At 35.3% G+C, this 17,409-nt stretch overlaps 1 protein-coding gene across 10 annotated transcripts in view; it reads left to right on the top strand.

The window, feature by feature from the left end:
• Positions 1-17,409, top strand: part of Cntn5 (contactin 5) — a 1,270,553-nt gene that overhangs the window by 170,979 nt on the left and 1,082,165 nt on the right. The gene's annotated exons all lie outside the window — the stretch shown is intronic.

Here is a 17,409-nt window from a genome sequence, read left to right as displayed (position 1 = left end):
TTTTTTAAAAAAAAGAAGCAAGCTATATAAAAATAAGGGAATGTGATTATGGTGGAAGAATGAAAGGAGGGAATGAAGGAAAAAAGGGAGAAAGGGAGAGTGGGAGAAAGGGAGGGAAGGAAATATGCTAATATAAAATTTAATCTCAAGGGACAATGTAACTTTCAACTCAGACTCAAGTTACTTTCTATGAAAATAACTCAGTCATTTCATTCATATTATTATGTAAGAATATATAGACACATAAACATACACACACACATATATATATATTATTCAGTACTTCTTATGCATAAAATGAAACCATTTAAGTAAAAAGAAAAAACTTGATATATTTTATTGTACTATACGCCAATATTGCATATCATTGTTTACTTGAAAACAATATGTTTGGATATTAACTTATGCTGAGTTTCCAAAGATTTGTCAAACATCTTTTATTAAGTGTATAATTGGTCTCTTGATGTTATGTATATATATATATATATATATATATATATATATGACATATATATGACATATATATGACATATATATACATATATATAATATTTGTCATATATATGTATATATGACAAATGATTTCAATCCCAGGATGTAGACAATGGTTTCTGGTCAGTTTCTTCAGTATTTGTATTCTCTCTTGACTGCTCTCAACTAGTTATGTTTTCTGATACCTTATTTGATATATTCTTCAACAGCAGCAACCTGAATAAAACCAAGAATTGATCAGTAGATGTGCAATATGAGGAAGTAGAAATGACCTTTCTACTTCAGTTTTTTCCTGTAGCTGAAATTCAGTTGCATTGGGAATGTGGCTGAAGACCATAGTTCTCCCAGAACTCAGATTCCCTGTATATTTACCTCCCATTCCCACAGAAATGGGCGTGGTGAAACTAGCATCCAATCCATTGTGAAGCCTTCCATCACTGTCTTGTCATTCATAGTAAGGACTAAAGGGTTTTGTCACAGGAATAGTGAAAATCCTGAGTTGTTTGTCCTATTCTATTTTAGTACAAACTTGACATAATACTGTATAAAGTCATCATCAGGTTTATTGTAATTTGAAGTATACCTTTCTTAAATGTTAAACATCAGCACACTTGTAATTTTATGTACCCTTCCAGCTTACATGCCCCCCTCTTCAAGTAAGCAAGTATCAAATTTTTATATGTAACTCACATAACTATAAGAGAACATTCTGGGAAATTTAAGCAGAATCACAAAATTGGAGGTGTAGCGAGACCTTAAAGTGTATTGATAGAAAATAAACAAAGTTTAAATCTTATTTTGCATGAATCCAACACAATGTTTATTTACTGTGTCAAATCACTGTTTGCCATTTATTAGTACTGAGAACACTCAAACATCTTTCTTTCCTCTATTCAAAATGTGATACAATGTTGAGTACCCCACAACAGCATAGGAGAACACTGGGACTCGCTGGTCCGAACTGTAATCTTTGATCCATTGACTAACCTCCCACTTTCCTCTCACCCATCTACTCTTCCATTTGTTAACCATCTCTGAAACAATTGTCAATCAGTAGAGTGTTAATCACATGAACTATCATAGAACTGTGGAAAAATAGAGAACGCAAGAAGAAAATCTTAGTTTGTGAAGCTAGTTTCATGTCAACTTGAAACAAGGTAGAGTCATTTTGAAAGCAGAAAATCAGTGGAGAAAACATCCCCGTCCAAATGGACAAGCTTGTGGTGCACTGTCTTGAATGATGACTGATGTGGGAGGACTTGGCACTATTGTAAACACCTATTTTTGGAGCAGCTATTTGTGTCTTCTCTGAGTCTTCATCCCTGTGACTAAATAGTTCCAGTTCCCTCAATCAGTCATTCCACTGCTTTTCTAAGCATGCTGATTGATTATAACCTATATAAATGTCTCTTCATCAAATAATTCCAAGTAGAAAAATGATCAGGACCTCAAAAATGATCAGTCCTCACTTTCATCTTGACTTCAAAGATGCAAAGTAATGAGCTCATTGTGACTATGATCTTCTGTTTAAGTAGTCCAAGCAATGGTCAGCAAAAGGGTTTCAGAAAATGTGATGAAATATCAGATCACTTTCCATGGTAAAATTTTACTGAGAATTTCTCAAAATATTTTACTGAATTCAAAAAAATTGCTGTCCTCTTTTTTTCAGTGTGTTTTTTTTCATTTCATATTTCCTAAATTAAGATAATTTTAAGGTTGTGCAATGAGTGATGCTTGGATTCTTGCACCACCGTGCACATTTTATATTTATACTGCTTTACAGAGAAACTTTACAGCACAGGCTATAGCTATAAACTCGAGACTTCAAACTCTTGCTTAAATATGACATCAGAAAGCCATTCATGTGACACTTGATAGGAAACTTCAGCTTACTTAAATCTAGTGTCTGCATCAAATGCAGTGAGGTGTGGCACAGATCCCCCTATTGTGAGAGGGACTACTCTTTGTACCCACTGGTGAGTGATGACTGACCAAGTATGCTGGATGCTGAGGAGAGTCACAAGACACCAGGTTCTAACCTTCAGAGCTGGGCATATACCACAGTTCCAGAGGGTTTGCCTGGCATCCAGTAGTCCTGCATTTGGATCTCCATCACTGTATAATCTACATGTGGTGATGGTGCCAGGGCATGTATTCCCAGAACCAAGGAGGTGGATGAGGAAGTTCAGAAGTTCAAGTCCATTCTTGGATACTGGAGATCAAATTGCAGTCCTGAAATACACTGTATAGTTCAAAAGAAAAATATAATTTTGAATGTGTTCTACTAACTTTTATGTATATTTTGCCTCAAATATTGCTCTCATAAGCTAATACATAACACATATTTCTTCTGTTACTATAATTTACATTTCATGAGAACTCATATAAGATTTTCAAATAATATAATATGTTTGTGGCAAATATATGTCAATATTTAATTTTTAAAATTATTTGATTTTATGTGAATAGAAATTTTGCCAGCAGAGACTTCTGTTCCTCACATAATGCTTGCAGATTCCAGAGAGTGCATGAGACCCCTGGAACTGAAATTAGAGACAATGGTTAACCACTATGTGGGTGCTTGGAATAAAACCTAGGTTTCTGCATGAGCAGCCAGTGCATTTAACTGCTGAGATCTCTCCAGTCTGACATATTAATTATTAAATAATGGCATTAGGATTTGTATACAAATTTTACTTATTGCCATTTGTGTATTCCATTTTCTTCTAATTGCTTATATTTTACAGAATACTTATATGCTATTTTATATATCTTCAAAAATGTATCATACCAATTGAACCTCTATTTCTTAATAAATGTATATTCTACAGACCACACATTATATTAGTACTTTATAAATATTATTTGGGTTCTTACTAGATGGCTCAGAGGGAGCAGGCCATGAATCTAAGAGATGACCTCAGCCCAATACCAGTAATCCACAATGGGAAAGCAGACTTCCAAATACTTTCCTCTGGTCTTCATCTTTATATTGAGGCCACAAATGCATATAAACAAAATGCTAATACACTAATTATATTTAATTTTCTTCAGTTATAGGATAGTCTTTCTGTCATGTCATTAAATGCCTAAGGTTATTCAGGGTATATTGAATAAATAAATGCATAAGAAATTTTCATATTTTAGTATTGCTTACTTTAGCCAAAAGCTTTACTGAATACTGAGTTTTAAATAACACATTGAGAATATTGCTGTTTATTAAGTTTAACAAACGCTTACAGGATAAAAGTTAGATTAATGAAATATGACATTTGCCAATTTGTAAGGGATACTACATTTTTAATATAAATGACTATCATTTATCATCCTATATTTTTTGTCTTTTTCAATATTTAATTTATAGGCTTTTTTTACCTTGAAAGAAGACTGAAATTATTTTTGCCACTTGAAAGTTAAAACTGTTACAAATTATAAGAAATCAGGAGACAGCATGAGGCCAATAAACAGGGAGAAAGAGTAAAGCATATTTTATTTCCTGGAAAGAAATTGTTAGTCAGAATGCAAAAGACACAAATTTAAACATTTAGAGAAAATAATAAAAGGCTTAAAGGGCTTCCCCTAGGACACCTTGGAAGAATTCATGTTTCCAAAAATAGGAAACATTTTTCAGTGACGTGAGTACAGGATTCGTTTCAGGCCAGAGTGTCAGCACAAATTCAGCCCTCTCACCCCGAAGATAATGGGGTCTCCCTGTCAATGTGTTTTACTTTAATAGAAAGTACAATTTGAAATTGCATACTCTAATTTTGTTGAAAGCAAGAGAAAATCACAGGAGTGATTTTCAGAGACTGTAAGAATCAGAGGAAGGGGTGGGATAAGCTGGTAATTGCAAAAGTTATAATCAAACAGCAAGCATTGTGTTGTGCAACTGTGTGGTAGGCACTGACAAATGTGCTATGTGTATACCAATGATTAAACAGAGAGTATAAGAATGCACAGGCCCACAGAATTTCAATGTCTTGAATCTGAGAAACAGTTGTTTCAATTGGCCTGTGTCAACGTTCACAAACACTGAAACAAAAGGTTTGTTTAATTATATTGAAACGGGAAAATAAATTATTAATATTATTTATATTTTACATATAAATAAATGTAAACATAAAGTATTACATAGCATATTTATAATATATTGTAAATATTATATTTAATATATTCAAATGAATATTATTAATTTACAATTTAAACATACTTAACATTATTTCAGTTTAAATTAAAAAATTATACATTACAATGATAAAGATTTGCAATGGTGTGTAGGATTAAACTAGAGACCCAGAATGCTACAAACTCAGCTTACTGTATAGTTTTGGTAGAAATAACCAGAAAATCAGTAAGAATGCTAACTATAAACACTATACTCAAAACTTCTCAGATTGCGTAAGGACGCGGAAGTGAGGATTCTTGAGAATCCATAAGACAACATTCATGCAAAACCTTGCAAGACTTTATCTGTGATTTCCCACATCCATCACATTTATGATCAATAATATTTACAGACTGCAATAATTAAGTTTTTGGAGGAAATCTCACAGCATCGTTGATCTGAGGCTATGGTGTGGATGTTGGTGGATAATTTTTTTTTCAAGTTTAGGTTGAGAAGACTGATCAAAGAATGATCAAAGGGAAGAAAGAAATTAAAAACATAAAGTTGAGCCAGTGAAGTAGCACATTTAAAAACGATAGAAGGCTTGGACCTCAATGTTGTTATCACCCCTGTGAAGCGACTGGGAGCTTTGTTTTGAGACAGTGGAGGAAATGTCATAATATCATTTCCAGATTGGCCTGTCTCCACCTATCACGAGGTCACCTTATGAGGATGTAGCCTCATTTGAAATCTTGGCTTTGAGACAAGAGCTCCAGTTTGCCCTGGGTCTGCACAGCTGCAAAGAGACTTTCTGCCTTCAGATGCGCTGAGTCAGAAGCCATTTAAAACAGAATCAAGGAAACCTGACCAGACTTTTACCTTGTCCCCTGTGAAAGGATCAGTGCCTTCTGCACTGGGTAGAAACTCCATGGACTAAGAGTTAAATAAGCAAAGGGAATGCTAATTGGTCTTCAGACATAATGTGCTATTAGTCTAGACAACAAAATAATGTAAGTAGAAAAAAACTTATGCACTGTGGTCAAAATATATTCTCAACCAACACATAGTATGCAGTATTATACCATATATGCCCTGATATAATAAGCACAGGAGTGCCCCAAGTCTTTAAAGCAAACTGAATTAATTTGCTAACTTAAATATTGAAAGTCTGTCTCTTCGTCTCCCTCTTCCCCTCTCCCATTTCCTCATCTTGTTCTCATTTGTCTCCTCTCATTTCCTCTCTTGTTCTTTCTACCTCATGTTTCATTTTTCTTCTCACTTGTCTCTTCACTTAATAGTTACTTTATTCTCTATTTTGAGTGCAAATAGTTAATTTATATTCGGGTCATCTTGTTTGATAATGCTGTCTCCTTTGAGATTATAAGGGGCATGCTTCCCAGTTCTTTATATCTGCTAGTGATGTACTAATGTATTTAAAAGATTTATATGTTCGTCTAAGATGAAAACTAAAATATATCTGTGATGCCAACTAGAATTGTTTTATTTAAAAATAACATTTTGACATTTCATAGAGGCACAGGAATAAGCATGAAAGCACACCTGGACTGGATGGTTCAACTATTTATTATATGAAGGATTTATAGCAGACTCTAGCACCTCTTTGATGAGGCAAAAGTGATAATAATAATACTCTTTAGTTATTTTTGAGATAGTTAATTACTATGTCCAAAAATGCCTAGTTTTTTTTATGTCATAGAGTATGACTTTAGCATCGTCAAGCATAAGAATAGTGTCACTATTGATACCAAAGTCAAGTAATCCATGCCTGTGCATGGGTTTTACACTCTTAATTTTTGCTCCATAATTATTTTGCTCCACAACTATTTTGACGACTTTAATTTAGCCATTATGGTGAATACTGATACAGATCATTAACGTGCATTGTTAATGTGCTGTTTAATGGTATAATAATTTTCCATTATATTGGTCCTTAATGACATTCATTTTTTAAATGATCTGTGCCAAACAATGCTGCCATAACCACATAATGCTTCAAATGGATGGAGGTTTCACATACCCTGATAAATTGTATTTCTAGAATTGGGATTGGTCAACCAAAAGTTAGGCATACTTTTAAAATGCATGTTCAACTAATATTTAATTTTTAATATTTAAAGAGAAATGTGTGTGTGTGATGGGTGGCTTCCAGCATGGTTTTAAATATATATTCTTTGAAATGGTATTGGGAATTTCTGTTCCAAAATCCTGCAGACACAAACTTTGATTGCATTAATATGTTGGGCTGTCTTAACTTTCCTTCTGACTCTGATGTAGTTTTAGTCTTATGTGAACAGAGGCATTATACAAACATAACTACTCTTCCTCCCAGGTTTAGCTGTTATGTTTAATCTATATCTAATGTGGACATAACTGAGGTCTTTATTTTCACATTTATATTCGAATTAAAGTAAAACCATAGCTCACCTCATCTAAACAACCATGAGTTTACTATCTCATTATTTCTGCTATTTAAGTTAGAAATGTATAATACATCCTTTTGATTTTGGAAGTTATCGCTATTATTGTACAGGAAACCCCTTCTAAATGCATATCCTAAATATACACAATGCTGGTGAATAGGAAACTGGGCATGAATGCCATACTAGCACTACATAATACCACTCAGGACTGTTGGGCTCATTTGCTTTATGTCACTGATAAGTGTGGGTCCTGGTGACTCCACTGGAGACAAACCATTAACTGACCCACTCACAGCCTGCAGAGTCGTTATTTTTACCCACACAGGCTCTGCACAGTGAAGTTCAGACACACTCATCTTGTAATCTCTGTGTAGTAAGAGCAGCCATTGAGGGAAACTCTCCATTTTCTGTCATATGTGTAAGTAGACTGGCTCTAACTCAAATTAGAAAGGCAGCTCAAGAGTCAAGTAATAGAGATGTAAACTCCATGTACTGGGAGAGAGAGACAGACAACTTATTGGAGCAACTGCACATGCTGTGGAGGGATTACTGCCTTAACATGTGTACTGTACATAACAGTGTATTCTTTGTAAATACTTTCTGATTCTATATTTTATTTCTGTAATGGAAACTTAGCTATTTTCAATTTTATATTGATTTTCATTGAACCTGATATCCAGTTTGCCCTGCTATTTTGCTCAGTTGTCTTTTGTTGATATCATCTTATATTTGGAAAGCAAATTATATTTTTCTATATAATTCCTATTCTTCTTTAAAATTTGCTCATTTAACGTCTATTTTATAGTGTTCTTTTCTCTCTCTTTCATACCTCTTATTAACTTAGAAAAAAATCACTGCATATTCTTTTATATTTAAGTCACAATAATTTCTAATGGATTCAATTTCAACTTTACTTCAGCTACTAGTGCTGATATTAAAAAAGTGTTTCTACTCAAGTAACTTTAAAGTATTTTTATTCATGTGCTTTTATGTATGTCACTGATCTTATTAAACATGCCTACTTTTTATGGAATTCCCTCCAATTGTTCAACACTTTAAGAGATGGATATTCATTATCTTATTGGAAAGAGAGGCTTTTCTTCCTTTATTTAGATACTTTATCCATTGATGAAGTCACTGGGTTTCTTAATACTTTCTAAAACCCTTGTACATTCCAGATAGTTTTCTGTAATTTAAAATATAAATGTGTACTCGTTAGAGAAATGGCTCAGTGGTTAAGAAGAGTTGCTGCTCCAGTCTTGTTCTAGTCTCTAGCTCCAGGATAGCAGATGTCCTCTGGCCTCCATCCCTATGCACAAATGGCATTCATAATAATCATGCACAGAGATTAAACAAAGATCATATTGTTTTTAAATATTTTGATCTAATTATAGCTCCAACTTTATAAGCAATCATAACTGTTAATCTCATTTGAAATTTACATTATATTCCATTCTTTGTTACTGTCCATAGAACAAATACCAGAAAGGACTCAGTTACCCTATAACTCATCATTATTTCTGATGCATTTTTCCTGAGGTTGTACATTATGATCATAACTTTATGGCAGAATAATTACATCAAACTTCCAAATTCACATTTATAAAACTTGTAACATTGCTGTCGTAGAGGTTTGTAATGTTTTCTAAAGTAATTTGTGAATGAAAACATCATGCAAAATAAAATAATCGAGAAAGAAAACCAAGCACATACTACCCATTATCACTGTGAGATCCTGTGTTGAGAGTAACGGGATATGAACTTTCTGAGGTGTTTGGAGGTGGTGTCAGGGTTGTCTTAATGCCTGTGACAGAACCAGTAATAACCTTTGGTGAAAAAACCTGAGTTCTGAGGAAAACAAAGAACGTTGACCTTGGCTTGTTAAACCATGGAGATTTGTTTTTAAGTATTGTTTAACAAATAATAATTGGATATAGTACAAAAGTACAACATGATGGCTTTCTCTGACTTCTGCACTAAGCCTTTGCACATTCTTCATGTACTACGCATAAGTTATTGTCTGGCAGTGCCCTCTCTCTGTGCTGTGCACAGGTGCTGCTGTTGGCTTCTGTCTCATCAGACATCATCACCTACCATGTGATTTTTCTCAATTCACTTTTCTCCTTTACTCTCATAGCCTCTGGGAATAAAAAAGAAATCAAGCCTACATTGCTTCAACTACCAGATTCATTGAAATTATGTTCCAGCATCATCTACGCTTTCTTACTGTGTTTCCAGCTTTGAAAATTTCATACAGTTGCAGCCAAAGAAAAATATTTTGAAGGAACATAATTTGAGAAATTCACTGTGTCTTTTTAAATGAAAATTTTATAATCACATCACAGAATGTAGAGGCCTTGTGGTTTTTTTTGGAATGATGCCTAACTTGGCAAGAAAACAGTTTGTGACTAAAGAGTCTAATTATCTTGTTACTATGTTAAAATATAGTTTGTAATTTTTCACTGCTTTCACAAATAAGAATAACATATTCCTTAGAAAGGTTATAATTGATAATAAATATATTCTAACAGAATATATGAGTAACATAGACTTCAAATGAACTCGATTAAGCTGTCCAAAAACCCTTTATATTTACAAAACTGATTTTAAAAAGTAAGGAGCCAGGCAGTGTGGGGCTTGTCTGTAATCCCAGCACTTGGGAGGCAGAGGCAGGTGGATTTCTGGTTTCGAGGCCAGCCTGGTCTACAGAGTGAGTTCCAAGACAGCTAGGACTGCACAGAGAAACCCTGTCTCCAAAAAGCAAATAAATAAATAAATAAATAAATAAAATTTTTAAAAATTAAAAAAAATAAAAAGTTGTATACAGAGCTATATTGAAAAGAATATAATTTACTAGTTATTATTATTAATTATTTTATTTATGTACATCCCAAATGTTGCCCCTGTACCTCCTCACAGAGTTCTTCTGACAATGTTCACTCCTCTCTCCCCCAAGGGACATCAAGTATCAACAGGATTAGGCTCATCCTCTCCCACTGAGCCCAGGCAGCACAGCCTTCTGCTATGCATGTACGGGCCAGGGGAGACTTTGACCAACCCCTGTTTGTTCTTTAGTTGGTGGCTTAGTCTCTGGGAACTCCCAGGGGTCCAGGGTAGTTGACACTGTTGGTCTAGCTATGGCATTACAATCCCCTTCAGTTCCTTCAATCCTTTCCCTAACTCTTCCATAGGTGTCCCTGACACCAGCCCAATGGTTGGCTGTGAGTGTCTGCATCTATCTCAGTCAGCTGCTGAGTAGAGTCTGTGGGGTGTATAAAGGGCATTCTGTACTTTTGACTAATATCTGCTTATCAGTGAGTACATACCATGCCTGACCTTTTGGATTTGGGTTACCTCACTTAGGATGATATTTTCTGGTTCCATCCATTTGCCTGCAAAATTCATGACGTCCTTGTTTTTTAATAGCTATATAGTATTACACACAATGGGATCCTATTCAACTATTACTTAACCAACCTTTACCTCTTGGGAATAGAGAACACTTGATAAAATCAGAAACATGGCAGACAAATCAAAGGTAACTTGAACTTATACTTACACAGAGACTTTAAAAACCCATATCTAATAAAAGGTTTTAAAGTAACATTTCTCTATTATTTTTTCTCCTTGATCTCATTTCTAATCATTATAAATTATTTGTATATTTCAATAGATACATCTTCTCATTAGGCAGATGTATCTATTAACATACAATATAATTTATATTTAACAAATAATTTTAAGATAGTTTTCTCTCTCACTGTAGGAAATGTTAAGGAACTTACTATGCAAACATGAAAGCCAGAGATCAGTTCCCAATCCCCAAAGTATGTGTAAGACAATGCAGCTGGTAATTCTAACCACAGTTATGGACCAAGGATTAGACACAGATGCCTAACATTTACCTTGCTGCATAGCTTGTCTGGGCAATCAGTAAACTCTGAGTTCAGTGAGTGATGCTGCCTCAAAAAATAAGAGAGAGTAATTAAAGAAAGAACTCTTAAGAAGTAAATGTCCTGCATCCATATATCTGAAAACAGGTATGCAAACTTGTCTACACACATTCAGAGCTGTGAGGCTTCCTAAACACTTGACCAGATGTGGCTGACAGAACAGAAATTAGTTTCTAGTAATGATATCTGGAAACTAAATTAAGATTTACTCAGGATTAATTAACTGAAATTATTTTTCTGTTTTCTAATAGTTTCAAATGATCATGTACTCATTAAAACATGAGTTCACTATGGATCAATTATGTTAAAATGATTTAGTCTGTAATCAAGAAAAGGAATGTATTCTTTTTAATTAATTAATTAATTAATTTTAATTAATTAATTAATTAATTATTTTACAGTCCATATTTTATTCGCCCGTCCACTGGCTGACCGTTCTACATCCCATACCACCTCCCTCCTCTCCTCCCACCGCCCCTGTCTCTAGGTGGATGCCCCCACCTCCCACCTGACCTGACCTATCAAATACCTAGGGCCTCCAGTCTCTTGAAGGTTAGGTACATCACCTCAGAATGAACACAGACCTGCCAGTCCTCTACTGTATGTGTGTTGGGGGGTCTCATATCAACTGGTGTATGCTGTCTGTTTGGTGGTCCAGTGTTTGAGAGCTCTCAGGTGTCCAGATTAATTGAGACTGCTGTTCCTCCTAGAGAACCGTTCTTCTCCTCAGCTTCTTAGGACTTTCCTTAATTCAACAACAGGGGTCAACATCTTCGGTCCACTGGTTGGGTACAAATATCTGCATCTGACCTTTCAGCTTCTTGTTGGATCTTTCAGAAGGCAGTCATGATAGATCCCTTTTTTGAGCTCTCCATAGCCTCAGTAATAGTGTCAGGCCTTGGAACCTCCCCTTGAGCTGGATCCCACTTTGGGCCTGTCGCTGGACCTTCTTTTCCTCAGGTTCTTCTCTATTTCCATCCCTGTAATTCTTCCAGACAGGAACAACTGTGGTCAGAGTTGTGACAGTAGGATGGCCTCCCTCTCATTCATTTGATGTCCTGTCTTCCTGCTGTAGGTGGGCTCTATAAGTTCCCTCTCCCTACCGTAGGGCATTTCATCTTAAGTCCCTCCCTTTGAATCCTGAGAGTCTCTCATCTCCTGCGTCTTTGGTGTATTTTGGAGGGTCCCCCCCAAACTCCTATCTCCAAAGGTTGCCTGTTTCCATTCTTTCTGCTGGCTCTCAGGGCTTTAGTCTTTTTCCCTCACCCAATACCAAATCAGGTTCCCCTCTACCCCCACTACTCCCTGCCCACTTTCCCTCATAGTTCTTCCCTCCCTCTCCACTTGTGATTGCTTTCTTTTCCCTCCCAAGTGGGACTGAAGCATCCTCACTTGGACACTTCTGATTGTTGACCTTTTTGAGTTCTATGGACTGCATTTTGGGTATTCTGTACTTTTCTTTTTGGCTAACATTCACTTATTAGTGAGTATGTACCATGCACGTCCTTTGAGTCTCAGTTACCTCACTCAGGATGGTATTTTCTAGTTCCATCCCTTTGCGTGCAAAACTCAGAATGTCCTCTGGGTTGTTGTTTCCAGCTTCAGGCTATCAAAAATAAGGTCCCTATTAACATAGTGGAACTTGTGCCCCTGTAGCATGGTAGGGCATCTTTTGGGTATATTGCCCAGAGTGGTATAGATGGGTCTTCAGGTAGATCTATTTCCAATTTTCTAAGGAACCTCCAGACTGAGTTCCCAAGTGGTTGTACCAATTTGCATTCCCACGGGCAATGTAGGAGTGTTCCGCTTTCTCCACATCCTCTCCAACATGTGCCACCTGTGTTTTTGATATTAGCCATTCTGATTGGTGTAAGGTGGAATCTCAGGGTTGTTTTGATTTGCACTTCTCTGATCACTAAGGACTTTGAACATTTCTTTAGATACTTCTCAGCCATTCAAGATTTCTTAGTTGTGAAATATCATTTTAGTTCTATACCCCATTTATTCATTCGGTTGTTTGGTTTTATGGTAATTGTCTTCTTGAGTTCTTTATATATTTTGGACATTAGCCCTCTAACAGATGTGGGGTTAGTGAAGATTTTTTCCCAGTCTATAGGTTGCCAATTTGTCTTATTGACTATGTCCTTTGCCTTACAGAAGGTTTCCAGTTTCATGGGGTTCCATTTATCAATATTTGATCTTAGAGCATGAGCCATTGGAGTTCTGTTTAGGAAATTTCTCCCTCAGCCAATGAGTTTGAGGCTCTTTCCCACTTTCTCTTCTATTAGATTTAGTGTATCTGGTTTTATCTTGAGGTCCTCATTCCACTTGGACTTTAACTATATGCAAGATGACAAATATTGTTATATTCTCATTTTTCTACATATACAGCCAGTTAGACTATTACAATATATTAAAGATGCTTTCTTTTGTCCATTGTATAATTTTGGCTTCTTTGTCAAAGATCAAGTATCTGCAATTTGTGGTTTTATTTCTGGGACTTCAACTCTATTCCATTGATCAATGATCGATGTACAAATATCAATAAAGTTCTTGCAAACTGACTCCAAAAACACATTTAAACCATCATTCATCACAATCAAGTAGGCTTCATCTCTGGGATGTAAGGTTGGTTTAGTTTAATATATAAAAATCGATTAATGTAACCCATAATATAAAAAAGTCATAGAAAAAAATCACATGATCATCTCCTTAGATGAAGAAAAAGCATTTGATAAAATACAACATCCTTTCATCTTAAAAGTATTGGAGAGATCAGGTTTTCAAGGCCAATACCTAAACATAATAAAAGCAATATACTGCAAACTAACAGGCAATATCAAATTAAATGGAAACATACTTGAAGCAATCCCACTGAAATCGGGAACAAGACAAGAATGCCCACTCTCCCATATCTGTTCAATATAGTACTAGAATTGCTAGCTAGAACAATAAGACAACAAAAAGAGATCAAGGGAATACAAATTGACAAAGAAGAAATAAAAGTATCACTATTTGCACATGATATGATAGTATCCATAAGCCACCCCAAACATTTTACCAGAGAACTTCTCCAGCTGATAAACAATTTCAGCAAAGTAGCCAGATATAAAACTAACCCAAATAAATTAGTATCCTCCTTTATACAAATGATAAACAAGCTGAGAAAGAAATTAGGGAAACGACTCCCTTCACAATAGCCACAAGTAATATAAAATATATTGGGGTAACTCTAACCAAACAAGTGAAAGACCTGTATGACAATAACTTTAAGTCTCTCAAGAATGAAAGCAAAGATCTCAGAAAATGGAGAGATCTCCCATGCCCATGGATTGGCAGGATTAACATAGTAAAAATGGTCATTCTACCAAAGGCAATCTATAGATTCAATGCAATCCCCATCAAAATCCCAACACAAGTCTTCAAAGACATGGGAAGAGCAATTCTCAAATTCATCTGGAAAGGCAAAAATCTCAGAACAGCAAAAACAATTCTTAACAAAGGCTAGAGGGGGGAGGGGATCATCACCCCGGACCTCAAGCTTTACTACAGGGCAATAGTGATAAAAACTGCTTAGCTACACGTAATTCTCCAGCCTGCCAGTTTATACCCTCGGGACTTGATTTCCTTTCTTGGACTTACTCCATGCCTTGGACACAATTCCAGGCAGTGCTTTCAGAGTCAAACAAATGACTTCTGTCCCTCTGTTCTGGTCACCTCTTCCTTTTGATGTTATTTCCTTTCCTAAATCTGGCTTTGGTACTTTGATTGTGAGTACTTTGTTATACTCCATTGGATGAGATGAGTCACCCAATAAGGTGGTACGGATGTAAAAATTAGTTCTTTAGGGCAAAATATTAGGAGTAAGATCACTAAAATTTAATACTTAGCAGAAAGGAGCTTTTTCTGCTTTTGGTGTTCATACTAATTGAAATGTTGACCCAGGTGGAATGGCTATTATGTTTAAACGTATTAACATGGGTGAATAAAATGATGTTTTGAGTGGGGTTTGTCAGGGTTGTCTGGGTTATTTTTATATTTTCCAAGTTGTTTCATAGCACAAAGTCCTTTTCTCAATTATAAGAAACAATATGGCTAAATATAATCATATTGGTTTATGATCTCATTAAATACTAATATTATAGTCAAATACAAAACATACTAAGAAAGTCTTTAGTAAATAAATGTTTAAACATTATATTATGTTGCTTTCCAGATCCTGTACACTACTTCATTGACTTTATTTTACAATAAAATAAAAATATAAAATATGAAAATATGTTTTATTGTACAGTAAAATTTTATTTTACTTATTCGTGTCAACTCTTTGAAGTTTAGGGTTCTATACTAACAACAAATAAATAAAATACAGTATGAACACCCATCCCAGCTTATCTTTATCATTAAAATGATAAACTTGAAATAACTATTGTTAGATAATAGTAACATTACAAGAGATCATATTGGGGTTACCATCCCACAGTCACATCTCTGACCCATAATTATTCCTGTCTGAAAGAATGACAGGGATAAAAATGGAGAGGAGCCTGTGGTAAAGAAGGTCCACTGACGGGCCCAAAGTGGGATCTAGCTCAAGGGGAGGTCCCAAGGTCTAACACTATTACTGAGTCTATGGAGGGCTCACAAAAAGGAACCTTGTATGGCTGCCTTCTGAAAGACCCAACAAGCAGCTAAAAGAGTCAGATGCAAATATTTGCACCCAACCAATGGACAGAAGCAATGGAGCCATGTTGTTGAATTAGGGAAAGCTGAAAGAATTTGAGGAAAAGGGTGATTCTGTAGGAGGACCAGCAGTCTCAATTAATCTGGACCCCCGAGATCTCTCAAACACTGGACCACCAAACAGGCAGCATACATCACTTGATATGAGATCCCCAGCACATATACAGTAGAGGACTTTCGGGTCTCTGTTCATTCAGAGATGATGCACCTAACCCTCAAGAGACTAGAGATCCCAAGGAGTTTAGAGGTTAGGTTGGGGGCATCCATGTGGAGATGGGGGTGGGCAGGGATATGCAACAGTAATCAGAGGGTAAGGGGGGGCAGGAATGGAATATAGAGTATAAAAAATATAGAGTATAAATTAATTAAAAAAGATAAAATTGTATATCAAATATAGAAACACATCTTAGGAAAATAGAAAATTAGCAAAGGTATATTTTACACATCTTATAGCAAATAGTATTGAGAATAATTTTTCCAAATAAAAATCATGTAATTTTCATTGAAATGTTTGAATATGCTTGTAAGTTTCTGAAAGTATGTTTCCCTTCCTACTCTCTGTCACTGTACTTGTGACATGTTTTAATGTGCCCTCTGAAATGTATGAGTTAGAAACACTTCAACACTTACATTGTGAATCTTTCAAAAATAAAATATTTTATTCATCAACAAAGATAAATAAAAAAGGAGACCATACAAAATTATAATTAATTCTCAAAGTGTATGTGATTTTTACAAGGAAATGTTATTGGAGCCAGTACAAAAACCACGTATTTTTCATTAATGAAAATGAAAACATGGCAGGGTAGTTGTCAAGAAATTATATCGGCGTTACTTGTGACAATAATTTATTTAGAGACTAAGATATGATATTGTTTGAAGCAAAAACCTGAGCTCATTATTCTTGTATTCATGAACGTTTCACTAGTGTATAAAAGAATTGTAAGCTCTCATGGAGACATTCTTTGGAGAAACATTTCAATGTAAAAAATATTGTTGAAGCATATTAAAGAAATCTTACGTTACTCCACCCACTTATAACAGCTATTTCTACAAATTCTGCAGAATGTTAGCAACATATTGTTTGTCTCCTCCCACTGTAGTAAAAGCCTTATCAGGATAAACTATGCTTTCTATGTTTCATTCATAACTGTAGTCTTACTACCACCTACTCCTCGTAGACCCGTGTTAAACTACTAAGCGAACAATCCTGTGTATAATACCCAAGCCTTTGTTTTTTCCCTTTTGAATCATTCATGGATTTAAGTATTGCACCCAGGGAGCTCTAAGGCTAAGCCTGTATTTCTGAAACTGTTGTTGAAAATCAGCACATTACCAAAAGTTTCGCTTAAAAACATGTACTTCAGGGACCCATTCGCTTCGCCTAAACCAAATTCTTTGGTGCCCATCATTTTGTGAAATGTAACATTCAAGTGATTCACAGGCTTGTAAAAATTTGAGAATTGTTGTTCTGTGTCATTCTGACAGGGCTTAAGTTGATTTCACTAGAGTGTCTCTTGCATATCTTTCTCAGTGATCTGAGAGCCTTCATTTTCAATAAAGCATTTAGAGAAGGGAAAGGCTAGTGTTGAGCCCTTAGGTCACACTCCACAAACACTGATTGAATGACTAACTGTGAATAAGAAATTAGACTCCTAGATATGTTTCATTAAAA

The sequence above is a fragment of the Mus musculus genome, chromosome 9 (assembly GCF_000001635.26).
Source record: "Mus musculus strain C57BL/6J chromosome 9, GRCm38.p6 C57BL/6J".
Classification (NCBI taxonomy): Eukaryota; Metazoa; Chordata; class Mammalia; order Rodentia; family Muridae; genus Mus; species Mus musculus.
This window is presented reverse-complemented; position numbering and strand designations above follow the sequence as displayed.